Genomic DNA, 5858 nt, shown 5'->3' on the forward strand with positions numbered 1-5858 from the left:
CCCCCAAGCATTTTCCTCGGTCGTTTGAGAGTGAATGCTTGTGTGCTATTTTACGAGGGGATCCAAGTGTGATCGTTCCAATCATTACGCAGGGTATACATTAGAAGCATTCACTTCCAAGATTAGTTTATTTTTAATGTGTGTTTGAAGTGATTCAAACGAAAAATGGTGGATGAACATAAACATAGTTTAAGTTCAATGCCTCAAGGTGTTAATCACCCATCGTGAGCTGGGGTTCTACCTAACATGTCGAGCAGTGATGTCGCGGTTGAAAGTGAACATACTGAGGAATAAATGATTCTATAGTTTAGATTTCATTCATCCTTTAATTATTTTGGATTTGGAGTGGCACACGGATTTCCTTCTCCATTGTTAATGCTCGTTCATGAAAGCGTATAGTTCATTAGTTTGAACTTGTTTTTTTGGGAAACACTGGGTTTCTCCTATATTCGATATATTTATAATCGATGGTAGAACTTGTTGTGGTAAGTTTTCATCCTTGAGGAGGCATAAACCGTATCCACTGTGGGATGTGGGTTTTACCTATATTTTATTTATACTCTGTTGAGGAACTTGTGGCAAAGTTCTCTTCCCCGAGAAGGTGTTAACCATATTCGCTGCGAGATGTAGGTTTTACCTAATTTATAGTTTGTGACCATTAATCCAACTAAAATAAAGATCTCAGAGGGTGAATTCAGTTTGTTGAGTTGTTTAGTTTCTCCTGCATAATAGGAACAAGCACAAACTCCAACTGAATGAAATTGTTATTGAAGTATGTATAAATTCATAATTTATACGTTATCAAAATGTACGAGAAGTTTTAACTTGGTTTTATGATTGGACATAGGTAATTCGTCTTTGTATATGACTCACTGGCCTTTAAACAAATCTCGAGAAATGATTTTCGTTATCAATTCATGCATAAGAAATAAATACAAAGCTTCTAGCATATTAAAATATTGTAAAATGATGTCACAAATATGACTGACAATTGTGTTGGCGATTCGTCACCAAGTGTGCCTTGTAGGACATAAAGATGAGATGGACGAAATCCCATTGATTCGCAAGTCCAACAACTATACTTTCCAAGGAGATGCTCCCTTTGTAATGAATTCTATCATATAGGTGTATAGTATTGTTGGATATTTGCATGTTGGCCTCATTTTTTCTAAAACAAATATACAAGCAAGACATTGGACCCAATGTTTCAACATGTGGGTACGTTTACAGTGTGCCCAATTTTTGTGCGATATTTAACCTGCGCTTTTATTATTTGAGGAATCCAAGCCTTTGTTTCTAAAGATGTGTCACCATTTTAGGAAACTTGGTTTATTTCCATAAGATGTTCCAACATTTTAGGAAACTTGTGATTTGGTTCTGATCCTTATGAGCGGATCTTTTCATGGATCATCATTGTTTCTGAAACCCAACAAGAAGATCAAGCCCATATTGCTTCAGAGTATAAATGGAAGGACGCATCTTCGGTGATCAAAGCCGTCATATCAAGAATAGAGTTTTATTGTTTTGAGTCTCTGTTAATTGTGAGTCTTTCTTGTGCTCCTTGATGCAATTTTAGGACTGTGTTTTTGAGTTGTAATATTTTATACCACTCCTATGCTTTGAAATACAGAGTTAGTTTGTGCTTGAAGGTGTCTTCATCATATTGGCTCTTTTTGCGTAATCACAGGGTGTGTGACTGAGTGGAAGTGAGATGGGGTCTCAGGTCTAGGAGTTCCTAGGCTGAAGTCAATACGGTTAGTAGCTAGGTGATAAGTTGTAAACTTGTAGTTTGATGAGAACTTAGAATAGGACTACACTAGTGGATTTCCTTCTTAGCATTGGTAGCCCCCATAGTAGGTGTGCTTGTCACCGAACTGGGTTAACAAATAACTTGTGCCATTTACGTTTCTGTCATTTATTTTTTCCTAGTCCTGTATGTTTATCGTTAGCTCGATGTTGAAACATTAAACTCAACATGCCACCTGTGTCTCAATGTTGAAACATTGCATACAATATCAGGAAGCTAGCGTGCCATAATTTCAATTGGTATCAGAAAAGGCACCATGTTCTACTATTGGGTGAGATCCAGGGAAGATACATCCTCATCATATGGAAGGAGGGTCTATCAGTAGACCACCAGTTTTGGATGGTACCAACTATGATTATCGAAAGTCTCGAATGGTAGCTTTTCTCAAATCCATGGATAGAAAAACATGGAAAGCTATTATTAATGGTTGGGAACACCCTTTTGTCATGGACAAAGATGGAAAGACCACAACTACCTTAAAGCGAGAAGAAGAATGGTCTAAAGATGAAGATGGACTTGCTCTTGGAAAATCCAAAGCCTTGAATGCTTTGTTCACAAGTGTTGACAAGAATATGTTCAGGTTAATAAGCACATGTACTGTGGCCAAAGATGCTTGGGAAATCCTCAAAACAACTCATGAAGGCACTTATAAAGTGTGAATGTCAAAGCTCCAGCTCCTTACTACTAAATTTGAGAATCTCGAGATGAAAGATTTTGAATCCATACATGACTTTCACATGAGTATTCTTGACATAGCTAATACATCAAGTGCTTTAGGAGAAAGGATGTCAAAAGATAAGCTAGTTGGAAAAATCCTCAGATCTTTACCCAAGAGACTTGACATGAAAGTCACAACCATTGAGGAAGCCCAAGACATTAGCAACATGAAGGTGGATGAACTAAATGGGTCACTTCAAACCTTTGAATTAGCTATCAATGATAGATATGAAAAAAAGAAGAAAAGCATAGCTTTCGTTTCCAACACTAATGAGGAAGGTGTTCAATGTGAAATGGAAACTGATGAAAGCATTTCAGATGCAATTGTGCGTCTTGGTAGAGAATTCAACAAAGTGTTGGAGATGACTGACAAAAATTCGAGGCCAAATGTCAAGAACATCTCATTCAACATCAGCAGAAACAGTGAGTCTCAAAGAGCGGATAGAAATGATGAAAATTCCAATCATGTGACAGTGTTGTCAGGAAGATATGAGTCTGATGAAGAATCTTCTAATGAAGGAGTTTCTTATGAGGAATTGACTGGATCCTACAAGGAACTTTATGCTAGAAGTGAATAGGTGATAGCTCAACTGCAGGCTGAAAAGAACACACTATTGTCAGCTAACTCTGACCGTCAAAATGAAGTAACTATTCTATCTTCCAAACTAAAGAAACAAAATCAAACCATCAATGATCTTTTTTTGGAAAAAGAGAAACTTATGTATTTCATCACTGGCCTACAAGAGGAAAACACCTTGTTAAATTCCAAATAAGAAAACATGACCAAATATGTTCGGATGTTGAACAATGGTTCTGATGTGTTAGATGAAATACTTCAAGTTGGGAAGACATCTGGAAATATGAAAGGAATAGACTTTAACTATGGCACTGTGAACAAAGAAATCAAAATTCCCACAAAGAAGTTTGTTTCTCCTAAAAAGAAGACATGGTTGGTAATGTTGGATCACATGCCTCAACATCCTGTCCGACATCTGAACCCCCAACAAAGAAACAAAAAACAAATCACCTTGGATATGTCACCATTGTGGTAGATATGGTCACATAAGGCCGTACTGTTACAAATTGTATGGATATCCTCAGCCTCACGTTCAACCAAAGGTCAGTGGTAAGATTGTTCAAGCTAGGAAAGAATGGAAACCCAAAACTCCTAATGCAAGAAAGAGGAAAACTCCAAATGTAAGTTCTTCTGTGACTTCCTCTGAGTCGATTAGTGTTCCACCTGTTTTGACTAAGTCTGGCAACCTTGTTCAGTCTGTGCATAAGCCCTATTCCATGTCAAAGTTGTATGTTGAACCCCTCAAAAACTCTAATGTCGAACCAAATGTTAAATTATCTGGTATGGTTTCTATTGTTGTTGATAATGTTGACACATATAAAAAATTGCCCGTAAAACTGGGAATCTAGATAACCTTAGGTCTATTGAAACTCTAGGTCAGTCTAGCTTGAATGTTGCTGATGTTGATAAGAAGGATGGATTGGAAAGTGATGACCAAAGTGTATGGAGTTATCTCCTGTTCTGATCTTGAGTTAACAAAGGGGAGTTGTTTGTGTTATGAGATATATTATTGTTCTTTGTTTTCTGCTACTGAATGCATGACTGTTTTTGGCTTAATTTGTGGCTAAAACGGGGGAGTAGTTAGATGCATTATTTTGGCAGTTGTTGTCTTATATGTTAATGGTGTGCCTAATGTTGAGACATCTGTCTGACTGCCTGTAAAGTTATTTCTTGTTCCCATGCATGCATACATTCAGGGGGACTAGAAGGATTTTTTTTTGTAGTCACTCTTGGGTTGACTCTTTGAGGGGGAGTGATACTATGCAGTCTGATATACATATGATTTTGCATGTGATATGTAGTATGACATGATGTGTTACAAAATGTTGAAACATCCAATTGACAATTGCTTCTTATTATGGGAATTTATGTTTTCCTTTCTGGTAATACTATATCTGTGAGGCCAAGTTGTTTTTTGATTCCATTGTTTGCATGCATCTGATACTCTTTAGTGATACTCTACGTTTTTCTTATCTGCTACGTTTCATTTGAGGAATTCTTTTGAAAGTAGTTTTGGAAGATGTGCTACTTTTCTTCATGGTTGTGTGTTTATGGTGATTGAAGAAATGTATGTGTGGTCTCCTTCTTGGTTGTCTGTATGACCTCAGATTATTTTAGCCAAAAATTTGCCAAAGGGGGAGATTGTTGGATATTTACCTGTTGGCCTCATTTTTGCTAAAACAAATATACAAGCAAGATGTTGGACCCAATGTTTCAACATGTGGGTACATTTTCAGTGTGCCCTATTTTTGTGCGATATTTAACCTGCGCTTTTATTATTTGAGGAATCCACGCCTTTTTTCTTTTGGGCCAAGACGTGTATTTTCGACCAGAATCAGCGTTGTGTTTATTTCCTAAAGATGTTCCAACATTTTAGGAAACTTGTGATTTGGTTCTGATCCTTGTGAGCGGATCTTTTCATGGATCATCATTGTTTCTGAAGACCAACAAGAAGATCAAGCCCGTAGCTTCAGAGTATAAATGGAAGGACGCAAAACCAAATTCGGTGATCGAAGCCGTCATATCAAGAATAGACTTTTAGGGTTTTGAGTCTCTGTTAATTCTGAGCCTTTCTTGTGTCTCCTTGATGCAAGTTTAGAACTGTGTTTTTGAGTTGTAATATTGTATACTACTCCTAAGCTTTGAAGTACGGAGTTAATTTTTGTTTGAAGGTGTCTTCATCATATTGGGTGTTTTCGTGTAATCACAGGGTGTGTGATTGAGTGGAAGTGAGATGGATCTCAGTTCTAGGAGTTCCTAGGCTGAAGTCAGTACGGGTAATAGCTAGATGATAAGTTGTAAACTTGGCGTTCGCTGAGAACTTAGAACTAGGACTCAACTAGTGGATTTCTTTCCTGGCTTGGTAGCCCCCAGAGTAGGTGTGTTTGTCACCAAACTGGGTTAACAAATAACTTGTGTCATTTATGTTTCTGTTGTTATACCCTAATTTTGGACCTAAATATACTAACTTCATTCTTTTCTTACATTTCAAGTCATTTGATTTGTCTCTGATCAATTGCATCTTTCTCTGCTTCCTATTTCAATATTACTTGCAAAATTCACATAAAAGGGCATTTTAGTCATTTCCTATGTTAAAATTTCTTTCAATCTTTTAAAAAAATTGTGTGAGTCCTTTCAAATAGTTTGAATAAGTCTTCACTCCAATTCTATGTCCAAATCCATTTCAAAGATTGCGTTAAAGTCATTTTGAGTCAGTTTAGCCCCTAGGGGCATTTTTGTCTTTTCATGTGTTAAAAC

The 5858-nt window shown here is 37.0% G+C and overlaps 1 pseudogene; it reads left to right on the forward strand.

Moving 5' to 3' along the window:
- The first annotated feature begins 2109 nt into the window (after window positions 1-2109).
- LOC146906839 (uncharacterized) lies at window positions 2110-3102 on the forward strand (annotated as a pseudogene).
- The last annotated feature ends 2756 nt before the right edge of the window (window positions 3103-5858 follow it).

The sequence above is a fragment of the Medicago sativa genome, chromosome 7, assembly GCF_051527215.1.
Source record: "Medicago sativa cultivar Bolivia chromosome 7, Bolivia_mono, whole genome shotgun sequence".
Taxonomy (NCBI): domain Eukaryota; kingdom Viridiplantae; phylum Streptophyta; class Magnoliopsida; order Fabales; family Fabaceae; genus Medicago; species Medicago sativa.